General features: G+C 38.1%; 1 protein-coding gene across 1 annotated transcript in view; it reads left to right on the top strand.

Moving 5' to 3' along the window:
- MEGF10 (multiple EGF like domains 10) overlaps positions 1–15,657 on the top strand; it is a 266,646-nt gene that overhangs the window by 37,456 nt on the left and 213,533 nt on the right. The window lies entirely within an intron of this gene.

A 15,657-nucleotide genomic window follows, 5' to 3' on the forward strand; every position in this document is an offset into this window, starting at 1 on the left:
ATATTAATGCTTTATCATTTATATCATCTGCAAATATCTTCTCTCATTAACTTTCATTTTGTTGATTGTTTCCTTGGCTGTGAAAAAGCATTTTAGATTGATGTAGTTTCATTTGTTTATTTTTACTTTTACTGCCCTTGCCGAAGGAAACAGATAAAAAATAAAAATCTATATTGCTAAGACATATGTCTAAGAGGTTATTACCTATATTTTCTTCTAGGAGTTTTATGGTTCCTAGTCTTACATTTAAGTCTCCAATCCATTTTGAGTTTAATTTTGTATATGGTATAAGAAAGTTGTCCAGTTTCATTCTTTTGTATGTGGTGATCTAGTTTCATTTGCTTATGGTTGCCCAGTTTTCCCAGCACCATTTACTGAATAGATGATCTTTTTCCCATTGTATATTTTTGCCTTTGTCAGATTAAATGATCATATAAGTATGGTATTTTTCTGGGCTTTCTGTTCTGTTCCTTTGATCTATGTATCTGTTTTTTTGTGCCAGTACCATACCTACTGTGGCTTTGTAGTATAGTTTGAAATCAAGGCGTTTAATACCTCCAGCTTTGGGTTTTTGATTTGTTTTGTTTTGTTTTTCCCTCAAGATCACTTTCACCATTTGGGCTTTTTTGTGGTTCCATGCAAATATTAGTATTATTTGCTCTAGTTCTATGAAAAATTCCATTGTGATAGAGATTGCACTGAATCTGTAGATTGCTTTGGGTAGTATGGATGTTTTAACAATGTTAATTCTTCCAATCCATGAGCATAGTATATATTTCCATTTATTTGTGTTATCTTCAATTTCTTTCATCACTGTCTTACAGTTTTCAGAGTACAAGTATTTCACCTCCTTGGATAAATTTATTTCTAGGTATTTTATTTTTTTAATGCACTTGTAAATGGAATTACTTCCTTCATTTCTGTTTCTAATAGTTCATTATTAGTGTATAGAAATGTGACAGATTTATGTTTATTAATTTTGTATACTGCAACTATACAGAATTCATTTTTTAGTTCTAATAGAATTTTTTTTTTTGGAGTCTTTAGGATTTTCTATATATAGTATCATATTGTCTGCAAATAGTTAAGTTTTTACTTCTTTTCCAGTTTGGGTACCTTTTCTTTATTTTTCTTTTCTGATTGCTGTGGCTGAGATCCAATAGCATGCTGAATAAAAGTGGTGAGAATGGATATCTTTTCCTTGTTTCTGACCTGAGAGAGATAGCATTTAGCTTTTCACCATTGAGTATGATGTTAGCTGTGAGTTTGTCATATATGGCCTTTATTATGTTGAGTTGTGTCCCTTCTAGACTGACTTTGTTGAGTTTTTTATAATAAATGGATGTTAATTTTGTCACATGCTTTTTCTGTATCTATTGAGATGATCATATGATTTTTACCCTTTTTTTGATGTGTTATATCACATTGATTTGCAGATGGTGAATCTTCCTTATATCCCTGGAATAAATCCTACTCAATCATGGTATAGTGTCCATTTAATGTATTGTTGGATTTGGTTTGCTAATATTTTGTTGAGGATTTTTGCATATATGTTTATTAGGGATATTGGCCTCTAATTTGTGTGCGTATGTGTGTAGTCTTTGGTTTGGTATCAGGTTAATGCTGGCCTCATTGAATGAGTTTGGAAATATTTCTTCAGTTTTTTGGAATAGTTTGAAAAGGTGAGGTATTAATTTTTCTTTAAATGCTTGGTAGAATTTCACTGGTGAAGATGGCTGGTTTTGGACTTTTGTGTGTGCAAAACTGATTTAGTTGTGTTATCAGTCTGTTTAGATTTTCTATTTCTTTTATTTAGTTGTGAAAGACTCCATGTTTCTAAGAAGTTATCTATTTCTTCTAGGTTGTCCTATTTCTTGGCATATAATTATATTAGTCTCTTAGGATCCTTTGTATCTCTGTAGTAGTGGTTATAACTTCTCTTTTGTTTCTGATTTTTATTTGGATTCCCTCTCTCTCTCTATCTTTTTTTTTTTTTTTTTTTTGGATGGTTTATCAATTTTATGTGTCTTTTCAAAGAACCAGGTCTCACTTTCATTGTTCTTTTCCATTTTAGGGGTCTTTGTTTCATTAATTTCCACTCTAATCTGTGTTATTTCCTTCCTTGTATTAACTTTGAGCTTTGTTTGTTCTTTTTTCTAGCTTCTAGGTGTAAGGTTAGATTGTTTCTTTGAGATTTTTCTTATTTGTCTTGATGATCCTGTATTGCTATGAACTTCCCTCTTAGAACTGCTTTTCCTATGTCCAGTAGATTTTGGACTGTTACATTTCCATTTTCATTTGTCTCAAGGCATTTTTTAAAAATTTCTTCTTCTTCTTTTTTAACTGGCCCTTTGGTTTTTAATTTTTAATTTTTTTGAGACAGAGAGTAGGGAGGGTGCAGGAGGAAGCAAGAGAGAGAATCTTATGCAGGCTCTAGGCCCAGCCTGGTATGGGGCTCCATCTCACAACTCTGATCATGACCTGAGCTCAAATCAAGAGTCAAATGCTTAACCGACTGAGCCACCTAGGTGTACTGGCCCTTTGGTTTTATAATAGCATGTTGGTTAGCCTCCATATGCTCATATTTTTTCCAGTTTTCTCTTGAACTGATTTCTAATTTTGGACCATTGTAGTTGGAAAGGTGCTTGATATGATTTCAGTCTTAAATTTATTGAAAGTTGTTTTGTGTCCTAACATGATCTGTGTTGGAGAATGCTGCATGCGCACTTGAAAAGAATGTGTATTTGATGTTTGACGTTGGATGCTTTGTATATATCTATTAAACCCACCTGTTCAAATGTGTTATTTAGGTCCAGTATTTCTTTATTGATTTTCTGTCTGCATGATCTGCCCATTGATGTAAGTGGGTTGTCCGAGTCCCCTACTATTATTGTATTATTATTGATTTCTCCCTCTATGTCTATTAATATTTGTGTGATTTATTTAGTTGCCTCTATATTGGATACAAAAGTATTTATATGTGTTATATCCTCTTGTTGCATTGAGCCCTTTATCATTATATAATGTCCTTTTTTGTCTTTTGTTAAACTCCTTGTTTTAAAATCTGTTTTTAGAGTCTTGTATCAGTATTGCTACACAGGCTTTCTTTTTGCTTCCATTTGCATGGAATATATTTTTCCATATTTTTATTTTCTGTCTGTTCATGTCTTTAGTTCTGAAATGAGTCTCTTGTAGGCAGCAAATAAATGTTTTTGTTTTGTTTTGTTTTGTCCATTCTGCCACTCTTTGTCTTTTAATTGGAGAATTTAGTCTGCTCACACTTAAAGAAATTATTGCTAGTTATGCACTTACAGTTGTTTTGTTGTTTTCTGGCTGTTTTTATAGTTCTCCATTTCTTTCTTCTTCTCTTGCTCTCTTGCCTTGTGATTTGGTGACTTTTTTTAGAGTTATGTTTGTATTCCTTTCTCATTTGTGTATATATATCTCTTATAGATACTGAGTTCGAGGTTACCATGAGGTTCGTAAAACTTCCTATGTATATAGCAGTCTGTCATCTTAAATTCCAAGATTATATTTGTTCTCCCCCACATTAATAAGTAAAAACAATAAAATGTGGATTACAGATAAATATATTATCTGTCCATAAAAAGAAATGGGGTACTGATACATGCTACAATATGGATGAATCTTGAAAACATTCCACTAAGTGAAAGAAACCCATATAAAAGACTATATATTATATGATTCCATTTATATGAAATATCCAGAATACAGACAGTCATAGAAAAAGAAAGTAGATTGGAGGTTGTCATGGGTTGGGGGAAGGGTGAATGGGGAATGATGGATGATGGGTATGGGGTTTCTTTCCAGGATGATGTAAAGATTCTAAAACTAGATAGTAGTTATGATTGCAAACCTTTGTGAATATGCAAAAAAACATTTACATGTGCTTTAAAACAGTGAATCCTATGACATATGAATTAGATACAATTTTTTTTTTTAAAAAGAACTAATTTTAAAAATCCCGGAACTCAAAAAAAGCAAACCAATGAGATTTAAGACTGAATATTAAGCAAATATATAGATGCTCAGTCCCAAAACTATCACAGAATTGAACACCAGAAGAAAAAGAAAGCAAAAAAAAAAAAAATCAAGAAAAAGTTATTTACAGAAAAACTGAAATAAAATTGTCAAACTTCTCATCTGCAATACTGCTAGAAAACAATGGAACAATGGCTTTTCATAGTTCTGCAGAAGTATGTTATTCATAAAATTAAAATAGGAATTCAGACACCTATGAGAGTATCTTCTAAAAGAGTACTTTCCATTGAACAAAGAGTATGATTAGTAAGTTGATATCTAAGAATTTAAAGTAATTATCATAACTTAGTAATGGTCTCTGAACTCAGGATAAAGATGAACACAACGAGAACTTTAACACAGAGATAGAAAATATGTAAGAGTCAGTTAAAAAATATAACAAATGAAATGAAAAAACACTAGACAGAATCAACAGCAGATAAAATAATGGAGAAAAATGAATCACATTTTATTGTTTTTACTTATTAACCGCTCTTTCTTTAGTTATTTTTCACCATGTGTTTTCTTAGTTTTGACCTTCAGATTTGTTAGCTGGGTTGTAGGACTTTTTATATTGATCCCCTATGATTTTAACTTTTTCCCCCAGATCTTTGATTTCTTTCTTTTTGTTGAACATTTTAGAAGATTTCCTTGATTTTATTTTTCAACCCTTCTATTACACGTAAAAATCTTTAGCAAGCATATTTTAAATTTATAATAATTCTTTCTTATTTTTGTTCTTTTTTTTTAATAAGAAGCCTCTTTTGTTTTTGTTTATATGACCTTTAGTTCCCATTTATTGAGCATCTACCTAGATGTCCTACGCTGATGTAAGATGTCCCCAAATAGTCCTATCACTTTGTTGTGAATTAAATAAAATAAGGTGCCTTGGACTGTCTGGTGTTGGTGCGTACTTAGTGTACATAGGATTTTCTCTCCCTTCTGTTTCTGAGTTAATCAGACCAGCTTAATGCCTTGGCTGAGATGGAGCCTTCCATTTGTCACAACTCTGTATTGTTAGATAAGTGGATAAAATGTCCAGGACAGCTTCAGACCAAGTCAGATGTCAACAACCTCAGACTTCTTTCCTTTCGTGGGTTTGTGCTTCTTTTCTTAAGTTTAGGTTTTTGGGGGCATAATTTACATTCAGCAAGTTTCAGCCTTTAAAGATACTTAGTTTGGTGAATTTTGCTAAGTATATACAGTCGTGTTACTACCATCATAATCAAGACAGAGAATAGCTTCATCAATCCAAAAGTTTCCCTTGGGTCCCTTCTCAAATCTCTCATCTTAGCTTTTGATTTCTTTGAGTGTTAGTAAGACTCAGTCCTATAGATTACTGTGACTGCTTCCCCCTGCTGCTGTGTGGTTATCCTTCTCTTACAAGTGTCTCTACTAACCAGCAGAACCAGTGATCTGACTGTGAGCTTTGTGGGTAGGACAGAAAGGTCTTCCTTTAGGGCATGTGAGTCCGGAGTGGGTAACCAGCAAGTCTTTGGCTCAAACTCCACAGTATATAGTTCTTTTGATGCAAGGGGATAGGAATGGAGTGGGAAGTGCTACCTGGACCTGATATTTCAGAAATAGTCCTTTAATTAATTACATTGATTATTGCTTGACATCATATTTCCGCTCCTGTTTCTTGTCATCTACACATTTAGGGGCTCCTAGGTCTCTCCTAGGAAGAATGGCTCCCATCTCTGCAGTAGCCTTCTTGCAGCTGTGATCTGGGTCTCAACTTCCTTCATTCTGTTTTATCCAGTAATACAGTCCCTTCTTCTTCTTTGCCAAGAAATGTATCGAAATATATTTCTTACCACTGTTCTTCCCCCTAATCACAATGGTGTCATGACTTTATTCCAGCTGTATTTCTTTATCATATGTGCCATATGACTTCCGTGAAGGAATGGAAGTAAACACATGCTTGGTGTGTCATCTTGAAGTGCAAGTCTTCAAGAGACCGATTCATAGGATTCTATGATATATCCGAGAGGTCAGCAAGGAGACACATTACTTAAATGTCTTCTCAGATGAAACATTTCAGGTAAAAGAGGAAATGTGGTCTATACCAGTGAACAGGCTTCGTGACTCACATTACTATTAGTTTGTACTTTGGCTTTCAACATTAGAGTCATTTATTGATTGATTTTCAAGTAAAAGGAAATAAAATCTTAATTAAAAGAAAAATGAACAGACTCACAGTTTCACGAAGCACCCTAAAGATGCTTATGTATTGGCATCTTAGACAAGTATAGTTTAGTTTTCACCATACTACAAATACGGCCTTAGAGTAGGTTACTTCACCAGCCCACATAACATGTTTGTGATATAGACGAAAGCTATAATTAAATTTTTACTGATGTGGAACCTGAAACAAGTCAGCTTGATCTAGGTCATAAAGAAATTTATTTATTTATTTATTTATTTATTTATTTTTTAAAAATATTTTATTTATTTATTTGACAGAGAGATCACAAGCAGGCAGAGAGGCAGGCAGAGAGAGAGGAGGAAGCAGGCTCCCTGCTGAGCAGAGAGCCCGATGCGGGGCTCGATCCCAGTACTCGAGATCATGACCTGAGCCAAAGGCAGCGGCTTAACCCACTGAGCCACCCAGGCGCCCCGGTCATAAAGAAATTTAAAAGAGAGTCAGAGCATTATATTGAAATCTACTAAAGTGAATATAAAAATACAGGATCTACTATGCCTCACCTTGCTTCCCACTACTTTTCTTTGGGGCGGGGGAAGCTTTAGAAAAAGAGAGTTAATTTAAAAACAAAAACAAAGCACCCATTTCTCTTTCTAAACCATACATTACCACTCAGATATCTTTGATTTTTGTTCTTCTCTTTCTCTTCATTAAAATTATAGGGAGCAGAGAAAGGGAATGGTATTAAAAATATTCTGTGTTTGGATTACAGAGAAAGAATCTTCCTGCAAACAAATTTTTCTAGTGGATGGTCTACAGTCTTCTCACCATGGGCTCATACAGTTATAATTCCGTCAATAAGGACTCTGTATTCAATGAGGAGAGAATGGAAGAGAGGGAGGGCATCCCAGCTTTGAAACCTCTTGTGAGAGGTTGGTGCCCAGTATGTTCTGTAGGTGAGAAGGTGGTGAGGACCTCATGTTGATCACCTGTTTTTCTGTTGGGCCTTAGCTGTCATCTCTTCCCTGTCCTTCCTTCGAGGACCTGGACATATTAAAGAGCCATAGTATGGGCCTCATGTATTTGATGTTGAGATGGTGAGAAATCCGATGTTTACCTTGCAAAGCCCTATCAGAGATGCTATCCTACATGATAACTTTGCTCCCGATATGTGCTTTTATGCAGGTCAATGATATTTTGGGTAAGCTCTCACCACAGCAGTAGAATCTAACCCAGCTCTGTCATGACCATCTGTCTGATGAGAGCAGTCTGCTTACCCTTCACACGGGCTCAGTTTCTCACCTCTCAAGAGGGGATTGTCATGTAGGCCTGTCTTACATGAAGTAACAGGTACACAGAGGTGCCTCAGTTTTGGAAGGCCCGAAACTCACTGCAAATGTAAGACTCTGATACCATGGCTTCCCTCTCTCCTGTTCCAGTTCCATGCCTGGCCCTGCCCACAAAAACCATCAGTCTTCTGTGACCTGTGGTGGCATCGTGGGCACTCATGCATTAGGCTTGGTCATTGTCTGCCAGTAGTAACTCGGGTCATTCACCGATTATGTCCTCCCTGCCTGGGGGCCTGAGCAGCATTCCTGCAGCCAGCCTCTCTGCAGTCAGGCTCTGCCTCACCATCTGCCTTATTGTCACATACTGAGACCTTGTCAGAGCACAGTCGCCACCTCCCAGTCCCGGGTCACAAGGTCTGGGAGCCCGCCCTGAGCTGGAGATGAGGAAAGACAGGGAGGTGCTGAGTGAGTTTGTGTGTGAGCGTGCAAGGGGTGAGGCCAGGCTGAGCTCACATGTGAAGAATTTGAAGAATTGGGTGTAGGGAGAAGACCTAGAACAAGCTGAGGCAAGGGGAAGCATGTGTCCAATGGGTGTGAAGGCAGCTAATGCTGTGTGAGTGAGGAGGAAGCAAGAAGACCAGGATGTGCCATCTGTGAACTTGATGTTGCTTGTTTCTTTTCAAGTCATTTCCCCCCTGCTGCTCCAGGACCCTGTGTGCACACTTCCCTCCATTGTGTCTCTTCCCCTCTGAACTTAGCCAGGAGGAGGATGGGAGGAAATGCGAGGGTTCAGTTAGGGAGAGAGAATTGCACTGCCCTCCAGCTGCCACAGCAGAAATGACGGCAAGAACCAGGCTCTGTCTGGAACAAGAAACCTTTGAAAAACACGACATTTGGGCAATCCTATTATTTGGGCTTTTTCCTGGAAGGAAAAGAAAGGACAAATGAGAGAAGTGAAAAAAGAAAAACATTTAAAAAAGGACCAGGATTACTTATTAGTGAATTTTCATGGTTAACATTTTAGTTGTTGTTAACTAAACAAGCGTTGAGGGCGGCATGTAAGTCTATCATCTCCCCTCCTATAGCACGCCCCTCTCATTCCCCAGTGTCAGGTAATAGGGCCAGCAGCGGCAGACGGCGTATGGCTGGCGGGTCAGGGCATGAGCGTTCCCTTACCAGCAGCCAGAAACATTCCATCATACTCTTTTCTCAGACCCAGTTCTTGAAGTCCCATTCATCAGGGAGAGGGTGAGCTAGAGGGCAGGGAAAGGTGAATAAGTCAAGCTAAGGTTGAAACTCTAGGGTTGGTAACCTGGAGCCCATAGGCTTGAAGCTGGCTGTGTTGCCCTCCTCTGGCAATGCTCACCTTCCAGGTGAGAAGTCACAGAGGTCCAGGGCTGAGTGGCTCTCACAGGAAAGGACACACGGGAAATTCTGCTCTGGGAACCCCCAGCGTTGGAGATGCTTCACTCTCAGAAAAAGAAAATCTCTGAGTCAAGAGATTTGCTAAGTGAAGTGATTAAAAGAAGAGAAGGAACAAGAGTTGCATCTGTCAGGAAAGGAGAATGTGTGACTACTAGTATATTCTAGCCGTCTTGCGTAATGATATTTCTTGTCCCTGACAGCAATCCAGTGAAGCAAGTCAGTTTTATAATCCCATTGTGCATACAAGGGGACTGAGGCACAGAGAGTCTCTTTGCCAAAGTCACATGGTTTTGTGGAAGTAGATCATGTCCTAATTACCCAACTGAACTATGATAGGATACTGTAGTGCTGAAGAACTATCTGAGGCTATCTATTCTATCTTGGTCAATATCTGCATTTCTGAATCGAAGAGACCACATTGCCCAGGGTCAGGCAAGGTGGGCTCGGAGTGCTTTCCCATCTCAGAAAGGGGAGCCACCATCTATTCAAGCCTTCTAGCCAAAAACCAGAGTGCCATCTTGCTGACTCTCTCTCCCCTCACATATGGGATCCAACTCTAAAGTATCATTCCTTCCCCTTTTCTCTCCCAAATTTATACACTAGTCTCCTCATCAGTATTTTAAAATTCATATTTTACCAACAAGCCATAGTGATTAAAAAAAAAAAAAGGAGTCTCTCACTCCTCTGCTTAAAGTGTATCAAATACTTCCTGTACTCTTAGATTAAAATCTCATCTCCTCACTATGGCTATGAGGCCCTCTAGGAGCTACCCTTTTTCTACCGGGCTCACTTAGGGTCACTCTCCATCCTGCAAGCTGTCTCTTGCTACACTGGCCTCCTTTCTTTGCCTTGGACATAGATTTCTCATCTCAGAATGAGATGCCTGAAATGCTCTTCCTTGGAATCTGGTCAGTACCTTCCCTCTGTCAGGTCTGCTTACGTATCAGAAAAGACTTCCTAAGAGCCATATCCCAAGGACGTCCCCACCAGATACTATCTGCCACACTTCCCCATGTCTTTTTTTTCCACAGCATTTTTCAGAATCTGTAATTTTTCTAGTTATCTGTGAATCTATTGTTTTTCTCCATTAGAATGTAAGTGTCTTGAAGAACAGGATTTTCTTGCTGTATTCCTCTCTGTTTTCTAAGGCTTAACCCAGTGCCTGAAATGTAGAAAATGCTTAAACATATTTGTGGATTGAATAAATGACCAAATAAACTCAGGCTTCATGATTCTTAGGTCAGAGTTCCTTCCTTCCCTAGGCCTTAATATATAAGCTTCGTGACATACTCAAGAGCGCCCAACAGCCAGTAGACTCAGGAGAATGGATAACTGGAAAGAAGAAAGAAAGCCTGAATATAGATGGGGTGCATGGGAAGGGAGATCAGAGACTGAGTCTTGACTATGGTCTCTGCCAAGATCACCAGTGAGTATTTCTTGATTCCTCCACAAACATTTGTGATGGAGTCTTATTACACGTAACAGCAAATTCCAAAGCAGCAGTGACAGCAGGAAAGCATGAAAGGCTAAGGAAGCAATTCCTGAGAAGAGAAAGTAGCTTTTGGTAAGCAGTTCCTTCATCTCAGTACCTTCTATGGATTTCACATAAGGGGTAATAACATTTTTATTTGCACATTTGCCTTGAAAATAAAAATGGTCTTACTTACCTGATTTCAGAATGGAACGGATTAAAGCATACTTTAAAATTGTTCTTGCTATTTTATGTTTCTAGTAAGTTCAAATTGTACTGGGTCTTAAGGAGCAGGAATCCAGAAAATAGTGATTTAAAAAATTAGATGATTATTATATTTGGAAGTTGGAGGTCTAGGGCTGAGACTGGGGCTCCATGAAGTCCCCAGGTCCCCTTCTATATTTCTACTCAGTAATCCTTATACCCTGTTCTTGGGGCATCAAGGTCATAATATGGTCGCTCCCCATGTAACATTATGAATCTAGGCAGGAATAGGGTAAGGACAAAGGATCTGGTCATTGGAGTCTCCCTGCCTTTCAAAGGGCCTTCCCACACGTTGTATCTGGTGACTTTCAGTTATATTTCATTGGCCTGAACTGTGTTACATGGCCATTTGTAGATGCAAAGGAGGCTGGGAATTGTAGCTTTCACCTGGGCTCATTGCTACCCTGACAAAAATCAAGGTTCTCTTAGTAAAGAAGAAAGGAGAATGGTTATTGAGTAGGCATTGAGCAGTGAGTTCCACATTACATACCATTTTGGCATTTTATTCAAGTTAATGTGCCTTCTGGGAGAACAGACCAAACTTTAGCAAACAAAAGTAAATCTTCTATAAACTCATCTCTTCTCGGTGTACCCATCCAAAAGCATAGAAGTGATTTTTGTTCTGATATTTCCTATGATGCCTGTTACAATTTTGCTCTGGTAGTATAGATCATCCTGAATTGAGTATATTTGTGGGTGCATATGTGTAGTTATTTATACAGCTGCCTCTGATGATTAAGCATCTTTTAGTACCTTTCCAACTCTCACTTTCTTATTCTCTATGTGGATACTTCAACCACTATTTCTTTCCAGCTCCCAAATCTTGATATCTGAGCTAATCTTCACTCATGACTCTGCAGTCCAACATATCTACCTTCATTCGGGTTCAAGATTTAGTCTCCTGGGAACCTTCATTTCAACATGCCCAAGTAAACTCATTGTCTTTGCCTCCCAAATTTTTCCCTCTTCTGTGTTGCTTGCCTCAATGAGTGTACCTGCCCAGGTCAGAAATCTGGGAGTCTTTCCTGAATCCCCCTTCACATTCCTTCCTTCCCACAACCATCTCATGTTAGAATCTTGTCCAGGTAGTACACTCCATATTCTCCTATCTTTCCTCTTCCCTCTTCTTCCTTGCCATGTCTTGGGCTCACCCAGTTTGGACCAGCTGTTTTTAGCTGTTTTGTTGTTGCCACAGTAAGTATCTCATGTTAGATTTCATTTTGTGAATAGCTTTGCGTGCCATCCAGGATATACAGCTCTCTGTGATATTTTCACATTTAGTGTGCTTTCATTTAGATGACATTTAAAAAATCTAAGCAATTTTGGATCACCCGGATGGCTGCCTTAGAAGTGAGTGCTAACAATTGACTTCAGTGCCTGCACAGGCTTTTGTGTTTTTATGGTAGCAATGGGCATTACTATAATTATCAATAGCCTACCCAAAACAAGAAGGCAGAGGGACTTTGTATTCCAATATGAGGCATTTGGGAAATATAAAGTTCAGTGAAATCACTGTCTTTTGTTATTTTAACAAAGGTTTTACCCTAGTTTAAATAAGTAAAACCATGGCCCCAAAGGTATAAGTTGCTGAATTCAAAAAAACCTATACTGGGACAGTGAGTCCGTTGTTAGGAGTGGAAATCTGTTTCTATACCGTTGGTATCTTCATTCCAGTTGATAGCACTCGTATCATCGGTCACATTGAATATCATTATGTTGAGTGTTATTATTTTCGTTAGTTTAAATTTAATGTATAGATGTTTATCCTTGCATAAGAACTCTAGATGTAAGATGCTCACACATAGTTTAGTTTTGTACAAATCTAAATAGTAATATTCTAACGATATCCAATGGCACTTGAGGTCTGTGCATACTCTTAGGGTGAGTCTATCACTCAGGTGGTCTACAGCAGGGTCAGCAAACTTTTCATGTAAAGGGCTGGGTGGTAAATACTTCAGGGACTGGTGGCTATATAGTCTCTGTCAAAACTGCTTCACTCTGATATGGTAGCATGAAAGCAGCCACAGATAATATGTGAAACATATGAGCATCGCTAAGACTTTGTTTACAAAACCAGGCAGGTGACTGATACGGACTTCCTGTCTTGTGCACCGACTCCAGGGCTAGAGAGTACGATCCCAGTTCCTTGGCTTGACATAGGTCTGTTTCTCTCTCTCGACTCCTCTCCCACCCACTCTTCTGAAGACTCTCTGTGTTCCAGCCACAACAGAGCTGCTTCATCTCCCAAGCGTGTCACACTCTTCCTTGTGCCTCAGCTCATGTGCCCTGACACTTCCTTTCTTATCTTCTTAAACCAACTAACTCGTCCTCACCCTTGAAGATGAAGATGAAGATGAAAGATGAAGATGAAAACTTAAAGATGAAAGTTTGAAGATGAAACTTAAAATGTGCTTCCTCTCAGAAGATGTCTGTGGCCCCTTGTGGCTGAGTTGATGCTTCTGTCTGCCCCTCTGGGCTTCTTAAAATTCACTCTGTGCTCCCATAACATTTTAAAGAAACTCATCTGTATTGTAACTGGACACTTATTTAACTATTTTGCTGTCTTCTCATCTAGGCTGAACTCCCTCTTCTCTGTAGCAAATGCTGTTCCATCCTTACAATTATTATTCCCAGTGCCCAAATTTAGAGGATTGATGGAGAGAACAGAAAGAAATGAGCGGGAATGTCACATCAACGATGTATTTACCCAACAAAACTCAGAAATACCCATGTTTTCCTGAAATAGGCAAAGTTAGGTACTCTTCCATCTGTGGGAGTGGGGGTTTGTGAGTTTTGTCAGTTTTGAAGAAGTAAAGGGAGTTTTATGTTTGTACATCTGGGCTTTGTGACTGCAAATCAATGCCTGGGATAAAAGTTCACCATGACAAGAAGAAAACAGTTGAAAAATAAAAGACAAGAAGAAAAAGAGGAAAACCTTTCATGTATATTTGGGGTGTAGGTAGGTAAACTGAGTTGGAGATGTTAAGTCTGGATTTTGAGCAGGGGGGAGCTCAGAAGGGACTGTTGAGGGAAGCAGGCCTGAGAGTGATGAAGAGGATGGGAGCAGTAACCCCAGGGAAGGGGGAGATTTGGGGAATCAGGCATCAGCAATATTGGTTCTGTCCCTTTGCCTCTCCTTCTCTCTGCTCCCTTCCTCTCTTTCTGTTTCCTCTAGATGTTTCTACCTTACCTTGTCTTCTTCTGAACAAACTATAATATGGTACCAAAGTAAATATTGTATTACTCATTTAAAGTTTTCTTTTCTCACACCCTAAGACCCAGCAATTGCACTATCATACCCCAAAGATACAGATGTGATCCAAAGGGCCATCTGCTCCCAATGTTTATAGCAGCAATGTCCACAATAGCCAAACTATGGAAAGAGCCCAGATGTCCATCTACAGATGAATGGATAAAGAAGATGTGGTATGTGTATATATATATATATATATGATGGAATATTACTCGATCATCCAAAATGAAGTCTTGCCATTTGCAACAATGTAGATGGAACTAGAGGGTATTACACGAAGCAAAATAAGTCAATCAGAGAAAGTTAATTGTCATATGATCTCATTCATATGTGGAATTTAAGAAACAAAAAAGGATCATGGGGAAGAGAGGGAAAAATAAAACAAGATGAAATGAGAGAGGGAGACAAACTATAAAAGACTCTTACTCATGGAAAACAAACTGAGGTTTGCTGGAAGGGAGGAGGGTGAGAGGTTGGGGTAATTGGGTAATGGACATTAGGGAGGGCATGTGATATAATGTATACTGGGTATTATATAAGATTAATGAATCACTGAACTCTACCTCTGACACTAATAATACATTATATATTTTTTTAAGATTTTATTTATTTATTTGACAGAGAGATCACAAGTAGGCAGAGAGTCAGGCAGACAGAAAGGGGGAAGCAGGCTCCCTGCTGAGCAGAGAGCCCCATGTGATGCTCGATCCCAGGACCCTGAGACCATGAACTGAGCTGAAGGCAGAGGCTTAACCCACTGGGCCACTCAGGCGCCCCTAAAACATTATATGTTAATTAATTGAATTTAAATTTTAAAAATTCCTTTCTCTGTTTGAAAGTGTTGATGTGGGTCAGTTGATCTCCTTTTGCTTAAAATGGTAACAACTCAAGCCACTCAACTTTTAGAAATTTTATTTTTTTCTATATTACTTGTTCAGGGAAAAGAAAAAGATCTCTACTATGGTCGCACATTTTAGGAGAAACTCAAATCCTAAAAATACAAAGTTAAGGATAATTCTTTTATCCTATTTGATAATATAATTATTACGCTAAAGGGGAAAATATATTAAAAATTAAGTAATTAAGCCATGACTGACTAGCAGTGAAAAGACTATATGGAAAATAAAGTAATTTTTTCAAAAAAGGGTAATGGGATAAAATCAGGGAGAATGGCTGGGGCTGCCAGGACTCGCACCAACATGCACACAAATATACATAAACAATATGGTGAAGTAAAGATACTGTGGCTGGATTGCCTAGTCAGAAAAATATCTTTGAAATTTGAAAACCAAGTTGCCATTTTAAGATTTATGAGTGATCTTAAGACTAGACTAGATTCTTGAGTCATTCTCTGAGCTTTTCTGTATGTGATTTAGATGCTGCTCTGGGAATTTCAGTATTATATATGTGCTTTTATACCAAACACGGGTCGTGTATACATTACTAAGGAACAGGAGGTAATCAGATCCTCCACAGGAAACAACATTGGACACATTTTATTGTTAAGATTATTGCTTATGATTTGAGAAATGTTAACAATTGTCATCTGATCATTAAAATCAATATTCTTCTGTCCTGAGTAGATCTAATTAGATGGTATTCATGATTTTATGCAACCATTATGATATTTTACCAGGTTATATTACTAATAGGGTTCAAATTTCAGATTTTTTAAAAAAAGATTTTACTTATTTGAGAGAGAGAGAGAGATTGAGCATATGAGTGTGTGTAGGGGGTGGGGATAGAAGCACAGGCATAGGGAGAAGTA

This window comes from Lontra canadensis, unplaced genomic scaffold (genome assembly GCF_010015895.1).
Source record: "Lontra canadensis isolate GAN:19392208 unplaced genomic scaffold, GSC_riverotter_1.0 scaffold5, whole genome shotgun sequence".
NCBI classification, from domain to species: Eukaryota; Metazoa; Chordata; class Mammalia; order Carnivora; family Mustelidae; genus Lontra; species Lontra canadensis.